At 36.9% G+C, this 6,591-nt stretch overlaps 1 pseudogene; it reads right to left on the reverse strand.

The window, feature by feature from the left end:
* Nucleotides 1–4,511: 4,511 nt before the first annotated feature.
* LOC131743138 (glutathione S-transferase kappa 1 pseudogene) lies at nt 4,512–5,213 on the reverse strand (annotated as a pseudogene).
* Nucleotides 5,214–6,591: the final 1,378 nt, after the last annotated feature.

Genomic DNA, 6,591 nt, shown 5'->3' on the forward strand with positions numbered 1-6,591 from the left:
TATATATATATATTTACATCCATCCATCCTCAGGAGCTAATGGAAACTTGCTTTGGAGAGGTACTTAAGTTGTACAAGGAGAATCCTATTTTAAACAATAAGCACATATTTGTATGTAACAATGCTTTTATTACATTCTAGAATATGTACCCTAGTTACAGTATTTTATCTTTCCACTTTGAAGGAATTCTAATACATTCTAGTCAGTGAAAAATTCTGCAGGGTATATATGTTCTTCAGTTCTTATCTGTCCAGAGGCTGAATTTATTATTAAAGGTTAACACACACCAATCTGTCAAAGTTAACTCTAGGGAGTAGATTTATTGAATGACAAAAGTGAGGGAGACTCTTTCATGATAATGTTTTTACCTTGTACCATTTGTTCTCTCACAATACCATTTTGACTTTTGTAATTAAAACAGAAGAAAGGTAAAAAAATTTCAAGCAGAGCCTATAGAGTATCACAGATGGCAGTTTTATTTTATGGATGAGAACATGGATGTTGAGAAGGTTGGTAAAATAATCAGGATCATCTAACTCCAAAATCTACTCTTTCCATTAACTTGAAGTATTAAATGAAGAAAAGCAAGCAAGAAATATGAACTTAGAAATTCAGCCTTTGACACTGTTATCTGCATAACTTGTGACAGAACTATGATTCCACCAGAAGTCTTAGCATAAGTTTTAAAAAGGCAAGAACTCAGTGATATTTACCTCTATCCTAACACAATGTCTGGCCCCTGGTTAGAACTCGGCAGTTATTGAATTTGAATGAAATAAAGAGAATATTTGTAATTACCTCCAAGGAAAGAGTTCTTTCCCATGAACATATATTTAGATATCTCTTGTTTCCATCTCACATTCTTAGATCAAGAATCAGACACTACTTTTAAAAGGGAGTAGGGCAATCAGTAGCCTGGTTGTTCACAACTCAGTTAATTTTCATAAACAGACAATCACATTTGAAACTGGCAGGAATGAGCAGTGCCTTCCCATTCCCCTGTGGCGCCTGGGATTCTTTTGATGAATTTCCAAAGCAGTTAGACATCTCAGAGTATTATTTTCATCTGCTTATTTTTCTCTCTTCCCATCTCTCCATTTATTTCCATTGCTCATCCAAAAGTTACGTGAGAATAAAACTTTAATAAAAGAATGGGGATTATCATGAGGCATAAAGTATTCTAGTTTCCTTTCCCCATACTTGTAATCGAGTATTGATAGTAACTACAAGTGTCTAGCCTTAAGGCACAGTAATTCTTTCAATGTGATTTAACAACAGAACAATGTTTCATTTTAAAATAATTGCATATGGAAGGAAAGAAAATGTAATTTAAGTAAACAGGAAAACCCACAATCTGTTAATAATGATCTTTAAGAAATACTTTTAGTAGTCATGACAATTCATACCCTAAAAGTAAATTTAAAACGTAGCAGTTTCATACCTTGTGTAAAAAAATTTAAATTATACTATTTTTAAAGCTGCCTAAGCATCCTAATTTTCCTTTATCTTCCAATTTCAACATCCATTATCTTTGTAAGCCTACAGTTTATGCTTAAAGAATCAAGCTATAGCCATAAAAATAGAATTGCATTTTTAGTAACTATTGCCATTATACTAAAAATACATTTGGATCTATAAGATTTCACAATTTCAGTACTCTTTCCCAATATCAGATGTCTTGAATTTACTACAATTGAGCAAGAGAATAGTTTTGCATTGCTTTTCTAATTAAAGTGCAAAATGTTAATAGGTCTGGACATCTCTGCAAAATGAGTAAATGTGTACCCCTGTCCTGATATTTCCTTCAGCATTGATTTTAAAACACTAAATATATTTATTTTGTAGAAACAGAGCACAAAAATACACCTAGTAATTGTTTTCCACTGATATTCCCTTGGTGAATATGCATTTGTAGGATAAGAATTGACATTTATAATGCAGAGCCAGTCAAATTATAGAATTTATAAAACTGAAGCTCTTTATTTTTATTACTATAACCTTGCAAAGTGATTGGATGGTTTTGTACAGCCTACATATTTATCTCATTTTAAAATTGATTAAAGAAATAACTTTGCCTATGGAACAGAAAAGGAGTTATTTCTTGAACAATTCCATTTAAAATACAACTGTTGGAAAACTTATTTTGACACTTTAGGACTAGGGCACCACTAAGAAATCAACTTGATATTAAATATTTTAACAGAAGACGGTCTAAATGCCATGGGTCAGGTCTGGTGAGTGGGAGGCCCCCCAGATTTGTGGTGAACTTGGGAACTTTTGACTTCACATAGGTGTTGAAAACATGAATAATGCCCTTACTATTGATTATATGCCAGGAGGAAAAAAGTCAGGGTAGTATGTCTGTGGGAATGAGATGAAGCAGTGGCATAGGTCAAACTGTGGATAAATGAAATATCAGTTCAGCAGTAATACGTTCTCACTTCTCAAGGTTCGTTGTACAGAACAACACCGAGGAATACTGAAACCAGGGAAATTCACAAAGCATCTACCTCTCAGCACTCTCTATAAACTATAACTGATATATAGATAAAACCAGGCTAAAAGGAACATGAAAGTCATTCACCCTTAACAGAAAGAGAAGTTTAAAAGGCCAAGATAGAATGGGATACAAAAGTTGGTAAAGGATAATTCCATAAACTTTGCTTTGATGTTCTATTTGCTGATGGTTTGTGGTGATTGGGGTTCTCTCTTTTTCTTTTCCTTTCTATGAGAGTCAGATAGGGTGGGGCCCAAAAGATGGGACTAGAAAAAATTACTCCATTAAATAAATAAACACAAAATTTACAGAATATAGGATTCTGGAGTGAGAATTTTTGGACTTCTATCCTAGGAAGTTTCATTAGCTCCATTGACTAAAACATCTACACAGAGTTGGTGACTCTCAATCTTTACCTTCAGGTTTGATATTTATTTTGAAATTAGAAAAAACACCCTCAACATAATTTGGAGAAAATGCATTACTTTCCATCTTCTCTTTCTCTTGTCCTTCTATCTCTGATATTGGTGACACCGTCTATTTGTTTGTCTAAGTCAGGACCATCAGTTGCTGTCCTTCAGTTTGTATTAATACTATTAACTCCCCATTATCCTTCACTACTATTGGAACAAAGGCCTATTCATGATACACCTATAACTTTTTCTTTCTTTCTTGATTGCTATCACCACACTGGATGTCCTCATTGTCTCTATCACAGAGCATTGTGGTCATCTCCAAACCCATGTAGCAAATAGGTGTCAATGAAAAGGATAATGAGATTTTGTCTCTAGTAAAGATAATTCGTTAGAAAAATATTATCCTGCAATCGCACTCTTGGGCACATACCCGAAGAAAATTCTAATTCGAAAAGATACAAGCACCCCAATGTTCACAGAAGCACTATTTACAATAGCCAAGACACGGAAGCAACCTAAATGTCCATCAACAGATGAATAGATAAAGAAGTTGTGGTACATATATGCAATGGAATATATTACTCAACCATAAAAAAGAATGAAATAATGCCTTTTGCAGCAACATGTATGGACCTAGAGATCATCATACTAAGTGAAGTAAGTCAGATAAAGACAAGTATCATGTGATATCACTTATATGTGGAACCTTAAACAATGATACAAATGAACTTGTTTGTAAGACAGAAATAGACTCAAAGACATAGAAAACAAATTTATGGTTACCAAAAGGAAAGGGGGAGAGAGATAATTTGGGAATTTGGCATTAACAGATACACACTAATATATATAAAATAGATAAACAATAAGGACCTACTGTATAGCACAGGGAACTATATTCAATATCTTGTAATAGCCTATAATTGAAAAGAAGCTGAAAAGAATATACATATATATATGAATAACTGGATCACTTTTCTGTACACATGAAACACTGTAAATCAACTATGCGTCAATAAAAAAAGATAATTCTTTAGAACGATAATCCTTTGCTCAGGGTGGAGAGGAGACTTGAGGCAAAGAGATGAAACAATAACTAGTTTCACCTGTCAGGTAATTCCCTTCACAACCTGAAATTCCTTTAGTTCTATCAGTGAAAGTGTTTTGTGGTTGCTGTTGTTTATTTGCTAAATTTGGTAAGTTACTAAGAATGATTTTATGTCTTATGACTTCAACTTAAGGATATGTAAGAAAGAAAATAATTCAGAATCCAATTATTGTTTACGCCATGGTCTCATGGAGGACATACAGGTATCTTTATTTTTTATTTTATTTTTTTTTGGATGCCGAATGGCATTAGGTTTATTTTGTGGGAAGCAGAGTTTGAGGCTCTCAAAAGGCACTCGTGAGGCACAGAAGTAACAGCAGCCGTGAGACTAATGGTAGATAGTGTACTGCAGAGCCCCTCGCCGGCGGCCCCCAGGGCCGGAGAGGAACCTCTATCAGACAAGAAACCAGAGTCCCAGGGCCCCACGGTAGAGGAGGGGTAAGGAGATAGTCTGCTTTTTTATACCAATTACTCTGCTGCTTCTGGGCTTCCTTAAAGTCTGGCAGTTACAGCTGGAGACATCCACTTCTCTCCCAGAAGATGTGCCAGCAGCTGCATCTGGTCAGAGCAAACGGCATGTAGGTTTCATCATCCAGGTGGGCCACGGGGACAGGCAGCCCAAAGGCCCCGTATTTGCAGGCTGCCTCAGTGGTCTCCTTGAACTGGTTCTTCACCTGTGGTGTTGAGACCCTTTCCAGAAGTCCCCGGGCTTGTCCCGTGGACATGCCAGCCTTCTCTGCAGCGGCGAGGATGCTCTGGGGCTCCGTGATATCTTCGTCCCGCGACCAGATGCACATCCACAGTTCCCTGGACGCTTTCTCCAGCAACTACGGGTGCTCCAGTTTCAAGACGGTGAGGAAGCGCATGGCTGTCAAACTTCCCTTTTTAAAGATCACAAGGAAGAAATCCTTGGGTAAGTGGATGGGAACCTGGAGATGCTGTACCAGAAGCCTAACGTCATTTTTCACATATAAGGCTTTGCGGGGAAGCAAAGCTGGCGGCTGGTTTCCGCTGTCTTTCATGATCCCTGCAATTAAGGTCGGGCGCAGCTGCAGGCTGACGTTCCAGATGTTCTTATACCGGCACAGGACCTCGAAGGCCAGCCAGGAATAGGGGGACAGCACATCGTAGAAGAGCTCAAGAGTCCGCGGCAGCGGTCCCATGGTGCGGCTGGGCGCAGGCGAAGCCACCGAGGCCCCGGAAGCGCACCGGAGGGTACTTCCTTCTAGGTATCTTTCTTGACCTGAGTAGACAGAGCGCTGATAAGGATGTCCCCAGCCTGCAATAATATAATCATGATGATTATAAGAGTTAAGTACTTGGAGTGGTTTCTGAGTATCAGCCACTCTGTTAAGATGCCTTACTGTAGACTATCATAATCCTCATGGTAACCTTATGGGAAAGATACTATTATTATCTTCATTTTATAGATGAAGAAATTGATTTTCAGAGAGGAGAATTAGATTACCCAAGGTCTACCACTGGTAAATTTTAGAGTCCAGATTTGAATGCAGGCTGATTCCAAAGATAACTTATATAGTAATCACTAACTTTGGAACCATCTGCCTGAGTTCTAATCCCTCAGAATCTATCTCTCCTATAGGGTTGGAATGAAGCTTAAAAGAGTTAATAGATATTTAGCATCAAGCAGAAGGCCTAGCACATAGTGAATGCTCTATAACTGTTAACTTTTTTCATTTAACTGTCTACCGCCATCCAAACCATATTTATAAGTGAGACATTGGGTAGATTTGGATACATGTAGCTTTTAGAACCTCTGTCTACTATTTGCTTGGGGAACAGGCAGAGGAAAGGGAGTAAAGGAATAGGCTTCATCATACTCCTTAGATAAATTGGTGCTCAAATCACAAGATTTTAAAAGTTATTCTGATTTAAAGACTCCCCTTGAATGGTATAAAGGAACCTCAAGGCAGGAGTGGAAGCCCAAGACTAGAAAAACTGCGGGTGGGAATCTGACACTAATAATTGTTACCAGTGTCTCTGGCTGATCACACTTGGTTCTTCTCCAAGTCCATCCGGGCAGAATAGAAGTTTTGACTTCTTAAGACCAATGCTTTTTGCATATAATCACGTTTTAAAGCAAAATGAAAATGATATCCAAAAGCCACAGCAAAGAAAAATTGACAAATTCATTACTCAGAGTTTTCTCTCTTATAATAGATAATATGCTCACTGAAGCACAACCTTCATATTGTTTCTGGTTTGGGCATATGAATATCTTCACTCTGTGTCCAAATTCAAATTTTATTAGTTTTTAAAAAGAGGAAATATTACACACAACATACACTATTATTTCAGATGCCAATAAAGGTGGATCTTAGTTAAACAAATGACTTAACTAGTTAAAGACAGTAGAAACTGATCCTAATTAATGAATTTTCTTATTATTCTTTCCCATGGTTTTTAGCTGTGACAGTTAGAGAGGAACTTATAAAATGGTGAATGGTAACCAAATTATCTCTGCTCATTTGATTTTTTGAGGTGTTTATTATGTAAACTTTGGTATCCAAATACATTGAATTTATAGGTTTGGATTATTTTAAATGGATGC

Source organism: Kogia breviceps, chromosome 16, assembly GCF_026419965.1.
Source record: "Kogia breviceps isolate mKogBre1 chromosome 16, mKogBre1 haplotype 1, whole genome shotgun sequence".
Lineage (NCBI taxonomy): Eukaryota > Metazoa > Chordata > Mammalia > Artiodactyla > Physeteridae > Kogia > Kogia breviceps.